Source organism: Podarcis muralis, chromosome 5, assembly GCF_964188315.1.
Source record: "Podarcis muralis chromosome 5, rPodMur119.hap1.1, whole genome shotgun sequence".
NCBI classification, from domain to species: domain Eukaryota; kingdom Metazoa; phylum Chordata; class Lepidosauria; order Squamata; family Lacertidae; genus Podarcis; species Podarcis muralis.
In genome coordinates, this window is record NC_135659.1 from 84,167,451 (window position 1) to 84,185,219 (window position 17,769).

A 17,769-nucleotide genomic window follows, 5' to 3' on the forward strand; every position below is an offset into this window, starting at 1 on the left:
AGCAGAGCCGGAGCAGCTGGCTGGCACATTATCACAAGAAATCATTCTAGACTCCCCTTCTCCCAGAACCCTGTGAACATTGAAAGTAGGAGAGCAAAGGGCTCAGAGACAAATGGCCCTAAGTGGCCACCGTAAGGTGGGTGGTGCTGTTGACAAATGAGGAGAGAAGGGGGGTGGTGGAGATTACTTGGAGCAACGCCATTGAGGCTGCATTCCTAAGCCTCTCTCTGTGAATATTGAATAAAAGACATTGGTAAGAGCCTTCTTGTTTACCTGTTCTGTGGGGGCATCGGATTCCCTGATGCCTGACAGATACACATTTTAACAGACCCTCCAAATGTCCATATTTTCCAGGGACGTCCCTGATTTAGAGAACCCGTCCCAGTTTCTGATTTGATCCCAGAATGTCCCACTTTTCCTTAGGATGTCCCTATTTTCATTGGAGAAATGTTGGAAGGTATGGAGTTATCCGACCCCTAAGCCGCCTGAAGGCAGTCCAGTATAGGGAAGATTTCTCAAATGTTTAATATTTCATTATGTTTTTATATATGTTGGAAGCTTCTGCCCAGAGTGGCTGGGGCAACCCGGTAAGATGTGTGGGGTATAAATAGTAAAAGTATCATTATTGGAATGGGACGTCCCTATTTTCATTGGAGAAATGTTGGAGGGTAAGTTTTAAAAGCTTTAAATCCAAATTTGATAGGAAATTTGATCACTTGAGAAATGATCACAACAGCACATAGTATATAGCACAACACTGTTAAAATTTCATGACATATTAAACTTGCTTTTTCACCCTAAACATTTTCACCCTAACCTTCTTTTCACACAGAAAATTAACATGAGGCATTTCCCCCCCCCCCTGTAAATTCAGTCAAGAGGTTGCCAGTATTTACATATACTCCCCCCCCCCCCCAGGGTGTGGGTGGGAAGGCTGGACATATACAGACATTTTCACAGGCAAAAAAATTCTATATGCCACCTGAAAAGTAGCACTTTAGAAAAAACAGGCCTCTGGCCAAAGACCAAGAAAAAGGAGATAAATTAAAAACAATGGAATTAGCCAAAAGCCAAGAGGATGTCCCCCTCCCTATTAATAGTGACCTTGAAGAAGCCAGTACCAAGTGAGATAAGATGTTTGGTTACATTGATGTAAATATACTTTTCCCTTAATCATTATGCAAGCACCATCCTAATCTATTTCTCTCCTTCACATTTTTTTTACAAGATGCTTCTGTCTTTGAAGATTGCCTCTAAGCTTAGTACCTAACAAAACAGCTTGATTCCAAAGGTAAATAACATATTTTACATGCACTAGAGATTGCTTCATTTTCCCCAGGCTTTATGAAACAGTTGTCTGCATTGTACTTTCTTGATTAGCTTGCTTGTGGTATGCATAACTTAAGAAATGGAAAATAAAGGCGGGAGTGGGGAGGAGGAATAAATGCATCTGGTAGATGCAAAAACCAATTTGAAAATGAGTTGTGGATAAAGGGAGATTGGATCCTTCGTTCCAAAAGACAAGCCAGTTCAAACGACTAGATTCCACTTCCATCTACATTCCTTACCTTAATGGCTATAGGAAGACCAGTAGTGCACCATGCACAAACCAGGGTGGTTTACAAAATAAAAACACACAACACACAACACACAATAATAATAGAAAACACCTCCCCAAACATATTGAAAAGGCCTTAGATTGGTTGAAGAGGAATGTTCTCTCCTGGGGCCTAAAGATATGGAATCAAGGCACCCTCTGAGCCTCCCTGGGGAATAATTTTGTTCTTCTCCCTATGTCCTAAGGATTTAGGGTGGAAATTTCACTTCGTCCTCTCAACAAGCTTGTGAGGTAGGTTAGGCCAAGGGAGTGTATCTGCTACAAACTTATATTGGATTTTGGATTTACACCAGTTTCATTGTCATGGCTTTCCCATAGGAATTATGGGAGCTGCGTGGTGTTAAGCGCTTGACAATTCTTTATTAGATATTAAAAGTTTCCCTTAATATTTTCCATGGTCCCCTATCAATTGAACTCTGCTCTGTAACAAAGCTATCATTTGTTTTGTCTCAGAGCGCATTCCTGTAGGATATTACAAACACTCCAGACTGAGACTGAAAGCACTAAACAGCCTAAGCAAACAATTCTTTAATTGCTATTTAATGAGGTGTATTTTAAATTAAATTTTAACTGAAGCTGTCCCCTGTGGAAGGTGTTTTATTACTGCCTGCATGGGTGAATCAGCACATCCACTATCCAGCCTTGGTAGCGTATCTAGTGCTCAATTAGCCCACAACATCTGACGTCTAATCAAGCCACAGATTTGCACAAAACCAGGGACAGCTTATGGGGCGTTTAGGAGAGACTGTCCTTGTGTTTGAAGAGTAGGGTGGTTGTTCAGAGGTAACTATGGATGGCAGCTTCTCGCAACAAATGACTTTATGATTCTGTTGGAACAAGAACAATACAATCTATAAGCTTCTGGTGATAAGAAAGCACAGGAGTGTAACACCGTGTTCCTTGCACATTCTCTCTTTTAATTTCTGCTGGATATCAGAGTGGCGGTGTGTTAGCAAATAACACAATTACAGTCGTACTTCGGCTCCCGAATGGTCGAAAACCGGAAGTGAGTGTTCCGTTTTTTGAACGTTCTTTGGGAAGCCAAATGTCCAACAGGGCTTCCGCGGCTTCTGATTGGCTGCAGGAGCTTCTTGCAGCCAATCAGAAGCCACACTTTGGAAGTCGTATTTTTTGGAAGTCGAAAGGACTTCCGGAAAGGATTCTGTTTGACTTCTGAGGTATGGCTGTACAGTAGTACCTCGGGTTAAGTACTTAATTCGTTCCGGAGGTCCATTCTTAACCTGAAACTGTTCTTAACCTGAAGCACCACTTTAGCTAATGGGGCCTCCTGCTGCTGCCGTGCCACCGGAGCACGATTTCTGTTCTCATCCTGAAGCAAAGTTCTTAATCCGAGGTACTATTTCTGGGTTAGCGGAGTCTGTAACCTGAAGCGTATGTAACCCGAGGTACCACTGTATGCATTTAAGCATCTTTCATGGACCAGTGCAAAAAACAGTGTTAAGGGGAAGCACCAAAATGAGATATCAAAGTGGATCAATTATCTTCTTATCTCTTCCTCCTGTGATGAGCTGTTTTCTCTTGAAGGAAGCATTTTCTTTCTTCCAGTTACCGTATTTGGTCTCAATCCATTGTTAGACCAGGTCCACACAAACAGTGGAGGATGTCAAGTTGTAGGGAGAGGTTCAGGTTTATGATAGCTCTCCCATATGTAGAGAAAATTAGCACAGTGAGTTCTACTCTAGCCTGCTTCTTTTTTCATTGGTGCACTAGTTGTTGTTTTTTACTTGCAGAGAGGCTGTTATGTAAGGGAAAATTCAAACATGGTCTTTTCCAAAGCCTATGGGCTCCCAGACCTGAAAAGCCCCATCTGAGGACGTTCCATGGGCTACAAGAAGTCTGACTTCTTTCCTGCCCGAGTACAGCTTCAGCCTCAGCTATGGCAACAGTTTTCACTAGCAGAAAATGACCCTGTCTGCTGGTGAGAGTGGCAGAGTTTTGACTATGTGCCATCCACCCCAATCCTCGACATTGGGGTGTGTTTGTTAGGATTGTGCCCTATGTAAGCAAACAAAGCAAAGGCAACTATTTCCAAACAATGCCATTTTCCAGTCCCCCAGATTGCATGCGACGCTTCTCATAAAATTTTATTTCACTTTAGCCTTAAGAAATGAAAGGTTGCTTCTTATTAATCTTGCTTGGAAAAGCACAGAATAGAACTGTGTATTTTATATGAACCACGCATAAGAAGTGTGCACGAGTAACTATATATATTTGTTATATTCTATGGTATGCTCAACCCTAGTTCATTTCCATCCTCAGCTCTTTCACTCTGCCATTAGTTTGAAGGGATTCATTTCTCCCCTTTAGTTTTTCCTTTGTTTCTCTTTATAACCCTATTGAGTTGCTGCCCCGTATTTTGCAACCTCTTTTCCTGGAGCAGAATATGCAGACAACCAATGTAACTCAGGAAGATTTTCAAAAATTTAACGAGTCATATTGTATGTACAGGGAAGCATGAGGAGGAAATTGTTTGGTTTCGTTGGGGTGCTGCAAATGAGATTTATTTCAGATTCACTCCAAGTTTCCACCTAAACTTTCCCTAGTTTAGCCAAAGTCCCCCCCCCCCCCCGAATCAATGTACTAGGGCAGTGAATAGCCTCCAATCGCAACATGGCTGGTGCAGTGGTTCTCTAAAGCCAGCACCAAGATGCACACACAATATATATTTAGGGACATTTCTCTGTGTTCAGTGCAACCTTCCCACTTCATGTAGTGGGGACCAAAGGCTGTGAATGCATAGCAAATAAGCATTTTGTTGCACAAAGCCCGGCAGAAAAATAGACAGGCCCCAGTGAAGGGAGCCCAGGAAAACAAGCAATGATCATGTTAGCTATCAGCTCCAAGCCAGAGCCCCTTCCATCATTAGGAAGCATGAGCCACAACAGTTGCAACCATTGCACCCTTTAGCAAAACCCCTCTCCTCACTGTTGTTAATAAGGTGCATGCCACTGAAATGCCATTTTGGTTCTCTCACATTTTCCCAGACTGAACTTCAGTTTCTGCAGCAATTTGCATTTTTAAAAAAAAAAAATGAAAAAGAAATCCTAATCATTTTTTCCGGACATTTCATGTGAATTTCTCCCAGTAAACACATATTTTTATGCAGTTTTGACACATATTTTCCAGAGCAATTTATCCACAAATAGTACATTTTTCACCCATATAGTCATTTGTACATCCCTCACTAACCTAAACATTTTTTTAAAAAATATTGTTTGAGAACTGCATCGCAAAATTTGGAGAAGTGCAAATTTTGAAGGGCAGGTGTGTTTTGGTCCTCACATTGTTGTGGAAAGTGCAAATTTGATAAATCGGGTCCTCCCTTAAAGAGGGCATGTATTGCAGTGAGACCTGGAAAACCGACACCCTGTGTTGTGGGTGGGTACGATTGGTCAGCCACAACACCCGATTGGTAGCTCCCTTGTAGCTGGGTGCAATCTGGCCAATGGGACACAGTCCAAACGGTTCGAGGGACCTATTTATACCCATGCACGTGACCCAGAGCTTCCTCTTTCAATGCGTGCATTCGGAACACCCGCCTACCTCTCCCTACTTTTAGGGCATTTTTTGCGATTGACCTTGCTATGCCGTCGTGTGTCGTCTGTCACTGGGACAGGGGCACGGCAGGAATTTTCCCCACTTGGCTGATTGGCTGTTGCCATTTGGGTTTCACCTGCCGTGTAGCAAATCGTCAGAACTTGTAAGGTTGTGGATAGGCTCTGGTTCAGGTGATAGGGATGGGAGAACGGTCTCGCCATCCCTATGTGAAGGGTATTCTGTTAAAGGAATCCAGGAACTTGATGATTTGGTCAACCCCTGAGAGGGGGGTTGTGCCCGTGCCTGAGTCCAGGGGGACATTTGGGTGGCAGAGATAGCCTGTTCTCGGCTTTCCGCTTATCCAGGTGTTCACCCTTGGCTGACCTATGCTGGAACCCTGGGGCAGCGCTAAATGCATGGCAGGGAGCTAGTGAACCAGAGCCTATGCAACCAGTCACTTTCTGTAATCAATAAAGTTGTGGCCTAAATTCTGCCAAAAACCAAAACCAAAATTTGAGTCAAGTGTGAATTTATTTAGGGGGTAGGTTTCTGAGTCTGAACATGCAAGTTCAGCTTTAAATGCGAACTGAATCGAATTTCTGCCCCATCCCGAATCTGGACCACACACAGAGGAAAACTGTCAGCCAGAAACAAACAAATGTTGCTAAGGATCACTCCTAGTCATAAATGAAGGGCTACAAGTAAGGCGGAAAAGCATGGGTAAATCCTTTGGGAAGAACTTAGCATATGTCATGTTCATACCTGGTATTTAAGTGACACGGGTGGCACTGTGATATAAACCACCGAGTCTCTTGGTCCAAATCCACATGGGGTGAGCTCCTGTTGCTCTATCCCAGCTCCTTGCCAACCTAGCAGTTCAAAAGAATGCCAGCACTAGTAGATAAATAGGTACCACTGTGGCGGGAAGGTTAATGGTGTTTCTGTGCACTCTGGCTTCCGTCATGGTGTTCCATTGTGCCAGAAGTGGTTTAGTCATGCTAGCCACATCACCCAGAAAGCTGTCTGTGGACAAATACTGGCTTCCTAGGCCTGAAAGCAAGATGAGCACCACACCCCATAGTTGCCTTTAACTGGACTTAACTGTCCAGGGGTCCTTTACCTTTACCTATCTGGTATTTATGCTGTCACCATGCTTGGCCAAGGGGCAGCAAGTTCTTGAGTGACCGCACATGTGTCTGTAGAGCAGTCCATATTGGGGAGTAACCACAGGTCAAGGGCTTTCTTTAAAGAAACGTTCACATGGGGGGATTTTAATATTGCTGTAAAGTGCCCTCAGACTTTATGGTGAAGTAAAGGTAAGAGATGGATGGGTGAAGTAAATAAATACAACTTTCCAAGGTGGGTTGTCAACTTTTTTAAAAAAACCTTTACAGTGGTACCTCAGGTTAAGTACTTAATTCGTTCCAGAGGTCTGTACTTAACCTGAAAGTGTTCTTAACCTGAAGCACCACTTTAGCTAATGGGGCCTCCTGCTGCTGCCGCGCCGCCGGAGCACGATTTCTGTTCTCATCCTGAAGCAAAGTTCTTAACCTGAAGCACTATTTCTGGGTTAGTGGAGTCTGTAACCTGAAGCAGATGTAACCTGAAGCGTATGTAACATGAGGTAGGTAAAGGTACCCCTGCCCGTACGGGCCAGTCTTGACAGACTCTAGGGTTGTGCACCCATCTCACTCAAGAGGCTGGGGGCCAGCGCTGTCCGGAGACACTCCCGGGTCACGTGGCCAGCGTGACAAGCTGCATCTGGCGAGCCAGAGCCACACACGGAATGCTGTTTACCTTCCCGCTGGTAAGCGGTCCCTATTTATCTACTTGCACCCGGGGGTGCTTTCGAACTGCTAGGTTGGCAGGCGCTGGGACCGAGCAACGGGAGCGCACCCCGCCGCGGGGATTCGAACCGCCGACCTTTCGATCGGCAAGCCCTAGGCGCTGAGGTTTTACCCACAGCGCCACCCGCGTCCCTGTAACATGAGGTACCACTGTATTTATTTGAGCTCCACCCCTGGAACACTGGTAATGTTACTGCTGCAGAATCAGTAACAGAAGCCCCATTTTTCACCTTCTCTTCCATGTTTTGAACAAATGTTTGGAAGGGAGGACCGGATTGTGCTGACTGGTCCTACACTCTGTATATTTGGCTGAAAGTGAGAACAGGTTCTTCTACACGTGTAGAACTCTACACAAGTAGGAACTGTGTTTGCAGTGGGCAACCTTGATTGGCCAAGCATTCCCAGTCTGTCTGAATGCACAGCGCTCGGGGCGGAGGCAGCAGTGGAGGCATAGAAGGCTAGAGTTTTGTCAAAACATGGAAGACAACATGAGAATAGGACTAGAGAGACATTCTTCCCCATGCTGTCGAGACTTTAGCTTTTAAACGTCATTGTCTTAGGCTACATGATGTGGCTCACCCAAATGGAGAGAAACTAGAGAAAAATAAAATATTTTAATAACATTTTGCCCCCTCTTGTTTTCATAGTCTCTCAGTTGTCAAGTAATGGAATGTCCGAGGCCAAGTTGTTAAGCAAAAGCAAACTATTCAGGAGCCAAATTTTTGAATGCATAAACTCTCTTGGGCATTTGCATCTGAATGGAAGCCATGTTCTATTAGTGGGAGAAACTGAACATGTCATGTGGCTTATCTCAACAAACACAATTAACCAGTGGAGCTTAAAGGGGGGGCTAGCAAGGAGCATTCCTGGTAATGAGATCCCTATCACTCCAGTAAACATATCTCGATTTTAATAAAATCAGCGTAAGCATGCAGATAATCCCGCAATTGTTATTCTGAAGTTGAACAGAAATAAGAGCTCGATTTTATCCTTCTTTGAAACCCGGGAGCCTTTTTAGGTTTAAGTGGGGGAGGGAAAAGATTTCCATGGAAGGGAGAAGTGGGAAGCAAGATTATTAACAAAAAAAAAAAAGTTATCCTCTTGGACATAGTCAAGATTAAATGGGGGGGGGGGGAGAAAGTGCATCAAAGGCATTTGTTGTGATTAATTTTCCCTAGCAGGATAAGCACAAACCATACAAAGACTCTCTCTCCTTCCCCCCCCTCTTTTTTTTGCTTTGCTTTGCTTTGAAGTATGTCCCTTTGGCATGCATACTTTTTATACATGCACAGGGCACCATGTTTCTTCATGTGGGTGTACTAGGCTGGTCCTGTGGCCTACATTATAGAGTGCAAGTCCTCTGTTTAGAAGTGGCCTCTCTATAAGTAGAGCTGTGAGGTCCAAGTCCAGTTTAAGTGGATAGAGAAAAGCTGGTCTCTGCCTCTCATCACGCTAGAACTCATGGAAATCTGAGGAAGCTGAAGGTTGGAAGTTTCAGGGCAGATAAAAGAAAGTCCTACACAACAGCACATAATAAACCATGGAACTCATTTCCACAGGAAGCCATGATGGCCACCAACTTGGATGGTTTCAAAAGAGGATTAGGCAAATTCATGGAGGGTTAGGCTATCAATGGCTACTAGTCATGATGGAGGCAATAGTCTGCCTCACAGCTGGAGGTGATATATTTCTTCTAACCAGTTGCTGGAAACCACAGGAGTGATGGGCATAAGATGTAGGACATAATATTCAGACGGAGGAATGGGAAATTTTTTGGAAGAATGAGATAAAACTTACAGCTTGTGTGGCGATGAAAGAAAATTACAGTGGTACCTCGGGTTACATACGCTTCAGGTTACAGACTCTGCTAGCCCAGAAATAGTGCTTCAGGTTAAGAACTTTGCTTCAGGATGAGAACAGAAATTGTGCTCCAGTGGCGTGGCAGGAGCAGGAGGCCCTATTAGTTAAAGTGGTGCTTTGGGTTAAGAACCGTTTCAGGTTAAGTACGGACCTCTGGAACGAATTAAGTACTTAACCCGAGGTACCACTGTATATGGAAATGATGTATAGATGGTATCTAACTCCAGTTAAATTAGCTAAAATGTATAAAACTAAGGAAAGCATGTGTTGGAAATGGAAAACAACTGAAGGGACATTTTTTCACATGTGGTGGGATTGTAAAATATTGGGAAATATTGGGAAATGATCTATAATGAAATGAAGAAGATGTTTAAACTAACATTTGTTAAAAAACCAGAAGCTTTCCTATTAGGTGTTACAGGAGTGGGCTTACCAAAATCACGTAAGAATTTATTTACGTATGCAACTACGGCAGCACAGACTTTATTGGCACATCACTGGAAAGAAGAAGGGGTCCCAGCTAAAGTAGATTGGCAAGTTAAACTAATGGAATATGCAGAAATGGCAAAACTGACAATGAAATTAAGAGGAGGAGACGACAATGAATTTAAAGCAGAATGGAAGGCGTTTATTGCATATACCGTATACAGAAGCATTGTACACAGGTTAATACATTAGCAGGGTTTTTAAATTACTTGTAATTTAGTTATGAATGGATAACAGGTAATAGAAATGGGTTTCAAACTTAACAATGGACATGCAGTTTGTTGATAAGTAATGGAACCAAGGAAGGGTCTAGAGGGAAGTCAATTTCTTTTCTTTTTGTATTGTTGTTGTTATTTTTTTGGAAAATCAATAAAATGTTATATAAAAAGAAAGAAACCACAGGAGTGAAGAGTGCTCTTGTGCTCAAGTTCTGCTTGCGGTTTCTCACAGGTATCTAGCTGGCCACTGTGAGAACAGGATGCTGGACTAGATGGCCCATTGGCCTGATCCTGCCCCTTCTTACTTTTTTTTTGCCACATGCGTAAAGCTGAATATGCACAAGTTAAATGTGTGGTCTTGAAGTAAGGTTAAAGCTTACTGGGAAATGATCTATAATGAAATGAAAATGATGTTTAAAATAACATTTAAAAACAAAACAAAGCCCAGAAGCTTTTCTTTGGGGAATTATAGGGACAGAACTACCTAAAATGTATAGAAACCTATTTATGTATGCTACTGCAGTGGCAAGAATGTTACTTGCCCCCAAATGGAAAGAAGCAGAAGTCCCAGCAAAGGAAGAATGGATACAAAAACTTGCAGAATATGCAGAAATGGCTAAAGTTTCCATAACAATAAGAAATCAAGATAACATTTTTTAAAATAAAAGAATGGAAACGGTTTATTGGATATTTACAGATAAAATATAAACAGATAAAAACATTGGCAAGATTATTGTAATAACATGCAGTTTATAAGAGTATGTATTTAAAAAAGATGAATATATGAGCAAATTAAGTTAATCTGGATATGCAGAAGATATTAAAAACAAATGTGAGGAACTGCAGAAAGAGGAGGAAGTCAAGTTTTAGAATGTCAGAATGATTGTAAAATTAGTGAAATATATAAAATTAGTGAAATGTATAATCTTGAAAAGTACAAATAAATAAATAAATAATAAACAAGTTAAATGTGTGTAAATTGAGAGATTAATGTATTTACTCCAAGCATTGACGACACTAAGAACAAGCCTAAAAAAAGATTCGGCAAGGGTGTAGCATTTTTTAACAGGCTTTTCTATGGACAAATCAACTGCAAGTCATCATAGGTAAAGTAAAGGTAAAGGTACCCCTGCCTGTACGGGCCAGTCTTGACAGACTCTAGGGTTATGCGCTCATCTCACTCTAGAGGCCGGGAGCCAGAGCTGTCCGCAGACACTTTCGGGTCACGTGGCCAGTGTGACAAGCTGCATCTGGAGAGCCAGCGCAGCACACGGAACGCCGTTTACCTTCCCGCTGGTAAGCGGTCCCTATTTATCTACTTGCACCCAGGGGTGCTTTCGAACTGCTAGGTTGGCAGGCGCTGGGACCGAGCAACGGGAGCGCACCCCGCCACAGGGATTCGAACCGCCAACCTAACAATCGGCAAGTCCTAGGCGCTGAGGTTTTACCCACAGCGCCACCCGCGTCCCTCATAGAATCATACAATTGTAGAGTTGCAAGGGACCTCATGGGTCATCTATTTCAACTCCCTGCATTGCAGGAATCACAGCCAAAAAATTCCTGGCAGATTCTGGCACAACAAATCCAGTGGTGTGCATTGCATGTGTGAATTAGCTTTATCGCCTTGATGACTATGGGGCAAAATATCAGATTACTACTGGGGAAGACGCAGCACAAACAGTACCAAGTGTTAATGTGCACATTGATAGCAGATATACAGATAAAACACCCCCCCCCAGGTTGGCTTAACCCCCACCTCCCCAAAATCCAGCTGTCTATAAATTCTCACATGAATCAATCACGAAAAGATGAATAAACAAATCATTTCTTAAGTTAAACACAGTACGTGTGTTTTCATTCAGACAAGGCTGTGCCCCTTTCATAAAGCTTGGCTTTAAAATAGACAATCCATGGGTCACTAGCAGTCCAAATTTCCCCGCTAAGCAAGGCAGACCTATGGCCTCCCACAAATGCTGATATGCATATTTTATTGCCCTGTTACACAGAGAGTTTATTTTCAGTCCTGAGGCTTAGATGGTTGCAGTGTGTTTGGGGAAGGGGAATGTTTTAGCAAAAAAAAAAAAAAGTTTAAAGATACCCTTTTTAATGCACTGTATGAGTAGGAACACCTGGCATTAGTAACCTTTCTTGAAAATCTCTCTTACCCCTTTTGCTTGATAAAAGGGCATGGCTATCCCCCTGACTTTTTGCCATGACCTTTGCTTTCTGAAATGAATTAAAGGTTTATGTGCAGGAATGCAGTGAGCAGGAAGACAGGAAATAGCTTGGGAAATGACTTTCCTGTCCCATTTCACTGGTTTGCGTACTGTAACGTCACCAGGGACAGAGCCCCTGAGTTTTGGGATGGCTGTGGTTGCATCTTCACATGCAAGAGGGAGAACAAAACTTAAGAACCGTGTGTTGCAATGCATTAAATTTAGCAACCTTCCTTTATGCTGAAGTCGAAGGCTTGCTTGCCTGTGAGGAAGCCCCATTCATTGAAAACAAGCCCCGTGCATGAAGTTGTGCTGCTAGACAACCAGCCATTTTCATAGTATTATAAAATGATAGCATTCAAAGAGATTCTGGAGGTCTTCTAAGGTAAAGGTAAAGGGGCCCCTGACCATTAGGTCCAGTCGTGGCCGACTCTGGGGTTGCGGCGCTCATCTCGCTTTATTGGCCGAGGGAGCCAGCGTACAGCTTCCGGGTCATGTGGCCAGCATGACTAAGCCGCTTCTGGCGAACCAGAGCAGCGCACGGAAACGCTGTTTACCTTCCCGCTGGAGCGGTACCTATTTATCTACTTCCACTTTGACGTGCTTTCGAACTGCTAGGTTGGCAGGAGGGAGGTCTTCTAGTCCTGATCAATGCAGGATTTAATTATTGCATCCCTGGAAGATGACTTATCCTACCTGAACTTAGATACTTCTAGCAATTGATACTTCTACCACTTCTACCTTCCAGTGGAAATTTGCTCCACTGTCCAATGGTTGAACAATTACCTTGCAAACTTTATTTTTAGCCCATCTTTTTTCTTCAAGAAGGTGGCGTACATGGTTCTACCCCTCAAACTCTACAACTGTGCGATATAGATTCGGTTGAGAGGCAGTTCCTGGTGCAATATACTTCCATGAGCTTCATGACCAAGTGGGGATTTTTACCCTGGTCTCACAGGTCCTAGTCCAACACTCTAACCACTACACCATACTGGTTTCCTTTGTTGTTTAGTTGAAATTTGCCCCCCTGCATTTCTCACCCATTGGTTGCTGTCCTGCCCTTTGCGGCAACAGAAAATAAACCATCACCACCTTCTGTATGACTGCCCTTGAAAGACTTGACAATGTCTAGATTCAGGTAGGTAGCCGTGTTGGTCTGACGCAGTCAAAATAAAAATAAAATAAAAGATTGTGCAGTAGCACCTTAGAGATCAACTAAGTTTGTTCTGGGTATAAGCTTTCGAGTGCATGCACTCTTCTTCAGATACCTGGTATCTGAAGAAGTGTGCATGCACACGAAAGCTTATACACAGAACAAACTTAGTTGATCTCTAAGGTGCTACTGCACAATTATGATTATTTTTGAAGATGTCTATCAGATTTCCGTGGAAGTGAGAGCTGGACCATAAAGAAGGCTGATCGCCAAAGAATTGATGCTTTTGAATTATGGTGCTGGAGGAGACTTTTGAGAGTCCCATGGACTGCAAGAAGATCAAACCTCTCCATTCTGAAGGAAATCAGCCCTGAGTGCTCACTGGAAGGACAGATCCTGAAGCTGAGAAGAGAAGACTCCCTAGAAAAGACCCTGATGTTGGGAAAGATGGAGGGCACAAGGAGAAGGGGACGACAGAGGACGAGATGGTTGGACAGTGTTCTCAAAGCTACCAGCATGAGTTTGACCAAACTGCGGGAGGCAGTGGAAGACAGGAGTGCCTGCTGTGCTCTGGTCCATGGGGTCACGAAGAGTCGGACACGACTAAATGTCTAAACAACAACAACCAGGTTTCCTCTTTATATTGTCTTCAGCAGGCAAAACATGCCCAGCTCTTTCAATCATTCTTCATTGGACTTAGTTTCCAAAATTGCTTAGTATCCTGGCCACACTTTTCTGGAGATACTCTGGGTTATCTGTTTCCTTCTGAAAATATGGTGCCCAGAACTGGAAACAGTATTCCAGATGCACAGTGGAAGTATTACATAACTGGATGGGGGACCACATGTTGAGATTCCTGCACTGTAGAGGGTTGGACTAGATGACCCTCAGGGTGCCTTCCAACTTTACAATTCTATGATTCTCATGACCAGGGCACAGTATTAATGCAGCCAAAGTTTATTTTAGCTTTTCTAGCATCCACATTGCATTCTCCTGGTATGCCCCACGGAGGACCTTACGGTCTGCAAATGACAACATCCTAATGATTCTGGGCCCCAGAGAGATCAGACAGGCCTTAACCAAAGGCCTGGTGGAACGCTCTGTCACAAGAGACTAGGGCCCTGCAGGATTTGACATCTTTTCGCAGGGCCTGCAAGACGGAGCTGCTCCACCAGGCCTTTGGCCAGGGATTCAGTCTGACTCATTTTCTCCTTGTATAAGAACAAGCACGAAGGAGGTTCCCAGCCCGCTCATAGGTGCTTATAATATCAGTGGAAAGTTGGTAACTGCCTTCAATTTTAACCTGAAGATTGCCACTTGTTTTAATTTTAATTTGTTTGAGTTAATTGTGGGATGTATCTTAATTTATTGATTGCTTGTTTTTATGCATTGTCTTACTTGTACCATGTTAGCAGCTCTGAGCCCGGCTTTGGCCGGGGTGGGCGGGATATAAATAAAAATTATTATTATTATTATTATTATTATTATTATTATTATTATTGGCTCATGTTCTGCTTGTGATAATCTAAAACACCTAGATCCTCTTCACATGTACTGCAGCCAAGCCAAATCTCCTCATTGGTACCCTTGAGTCTTTATACCAAAAATTTGCTTTTAACCAATTCATGTACATACTGTGCAGTTGTAGCCATGAATACTAAGAAGTATGCATGGGTAGGTGGGTGGGTGTAATTGTGTATATTCCTCCAACAGATAACACACCAAGAGAGATACAATTGCTTTATAAAATGTAAAAATGAAACAACACGCCCCCCCCCGGTAGTTTAGCTGTAATAACTGCTATCATTGTGTTGTGCAATTTTTATTCTGATAGCTGCCTTGATTATACCTGTGCGATAACATATGCGAATGGCTGGCTGGCTGAATAGTATATAGATTTCAATATTAGAGCCCACAGACTGGTGTGTAGGAATTCATAGTTTCACTTGAATGGATTAACTCCTGTTCCTTTGATGATTTGCTGATTGTGTTGGCCCAGCCCATTCTAGTTTATTCTTATTGGTGATGACAAATTCATTGCTGTAGCTAAACAATGGCATCAACATAAACTACTCAATATCTTATCACTCTAAGATATTGATATTAATTGTCAGTGATGCAATGAGATCAACCCATCAGCCAACTCCTAAATTACTTAGGTGAAGCAATTTCACACACACACACACACACACACACACACACACACACACACACACAGTACACAGCTGTACATCGGTTATAATTTACAGTAAAAAGTAGTGGGAACTTGACTTTTTCATTTAAGAAATATTTAGTGAACAGGAAAAAAACAGGCCAAAATCAGGCTTTTCCCTTCCAAAATATAGTGTATCTGCATGGATCTTATGAAGTCATTGGAATGATACCCAAATAAAATTAGAGCAATAACAATGGCAGTAATAAGAAAAGCACAGCTAAACTCTGGATTAATTCTGATAACTCCTTCGAGCCATGCTTTATAATTTTGGAAGACTGGGAACGAGACATATATGCACAAACTCTTTCCTTCTCCTTCCACACTTGGCATAATAAATAACTTTCTGGTTGGTCAAACCATGGTTTGCAATGAGGTCAGAACTCTGGTTTGACCAAGACACCTGGTTAGCAATCCTGGTTTAAAGGATGTGGGGTCAGAATGCAACTGTTGTTTTATGGGACAGGAATTAATCGGAGCGTCCGTGGGCCGGATTGAGAAGGTCGCATCTGGCCCCTGGGCCTTAGGTTGCCTACCCCTGTGCTAAGTGCTGATGGCAGGGGTGGAGGAAGGGGTGTGTGGTGGGGGCGGTCCGTTCTGGGTGCCCTCACTGAGGGGGGTGACATTTAGCGCACCGCCCACCCGCGACTCCCAAACCTACCCTTAACCATTGGGGTAAGGGGGGAACTGTGCCGCTTTCCTGGCGGCATTCCCCCCTTCCCCCTTCGTTTTGACAGCTGGGGGAGGCTTGGGAGTCACGGGCAGGCGGCACACCAAATGTCCACCATCGGCAGCTTGCTCCGCCCCCGGCTGCAGGGCGTGCATGCCACTCTGTGCACCCGAGCAGCTATCCCGCGTGTGCTGGTCCCACGGGCTAACCGAGAAGCAAGGTCCGAGTCCAGTCTGATGTCGATGGTGCAATATGAAGGCAGTCCGTAGAAGTTGAAGCTGGGTGCAGGGCAGGGCGTCAGGTGAGGTCAGGAGCTCCAGCAGGGATCCGGCTGGAACTAACAACCAACAATATTGCTTCTGCAACTTGGGACTGGGGCTGGCTGGCTTTTATCTCCCCCGAGGCATAGGGCAGCCCCGATCCTCAGGTGGCTCGCCACTCCTGGCCTGGAGGCGAGCACTCCTCCTGCGGGAACTTAGTTCCCTCCGCCTCTCTGCCCTGGGCCTCTGCAGCTCAGGAGAGGCTGGAGGGTTACCAGACCCAGAGGCAACCTCAGCTTCCTCTGATGGGGCTGAGGGTGGAGCACCTGCAGGCAATGGGTCCTTCATTGCCTCAGGAGCCAGGGCAGACTCAGCTGATGCCTGCACCTGAGGACCCAGCACAAGTGAGGACCCTTCAGGCTCATGCCCCAGCCCCGGCTCAGCTGGTTCTGGAGGTGGGGAATCCTGTGCAGGCTGGGATCCCTCAGGTTCAGCATCCGAATCTGATTCCCAGGCCATCACACTGCGCCTAGGAGGGCACCTTCTGCCCCCTGCCCCCTCGGGAGTGTGCCCGCCCTAGGCAGCGCGGGCATATACTCTGCCGCTGGCTGGTGGACAGTTTCAATGTCTCTGCTCTTTCGGTTTGCTTTTAAAATTTCAAACCAAACTTAGAAGGGATAGTCCTTCAAACAGAAGATGCCTGCAAATAAAGAACTGTCCTCTGCAGAGTATAAACGGGCTTGTTTAAACGTTACATGTCCTGAACACAGATAATATCCACTATCCACACTGTGCGAAAGAGTGCACACTTCTTGATTTCTGCAACTCAGCTCTTGTGTACACAGTTTCACAGATTGTACACTCATTACATGTAATGTGTGAACCAGGTTGTGCAAGGAAGTGACTACTTGTTACAAACATTTCATTTCATTTCAACCAACAAGGCTTGTATACCGCTGCCTCAAGTGGTCTATTATAAAATAAACTTTAAAAATACAATTTCATATACCTTAAAAACGTATGGATATAAGAAAACATTTTGATCAAAAACTACATCTTAATTTTGATTCATTGTAAAGTTTAGCACCAATATTTTAGGTCTGCTTCTCCTCTCAAAAAACACTCTCTAATGCCAACAGTATCCATAAGAGAAAATATTGAATTGGGGAGTATTTGAGGAGCAAATAAAACACAGACAATTTTTATACAATTTGTATGGCTTTATTGAATACATAGTTATGTTGTCATTTGTTTTGGAGCCTCCACCTTCTGTCTGACATCCTTTTTTATTTTTGAGAGCTACAGCAAGTCAGGGCTCTTGAACTTTCCTGCAGTGCAACAGACCAATTTAAAAGATGCAAGCACAATAATTATGTATTTCATTTCATTTCATTTGTTGTTGTTTTCACTATTTATTAAGGTTTTATGATAAGCGGTCCTGGAAAAAGAAGAAAACATTTCCCATTTTCTGTCAGCATACATACATTATTTTTAATAATTTTGTTTTTTATGAATTAGGGAACGATTAACATTAAGTTTCCAAAGAAGCTCATGTTAGACAAATGTTTTTAAAAGTCCCCACCCCAAATTCATTTCAGCTCTATCTAAAACCTCTAATTGTTACCAGGCAGGGAAAAGTAGAGCATTAAGAGATAACATAACTAGTCCAAC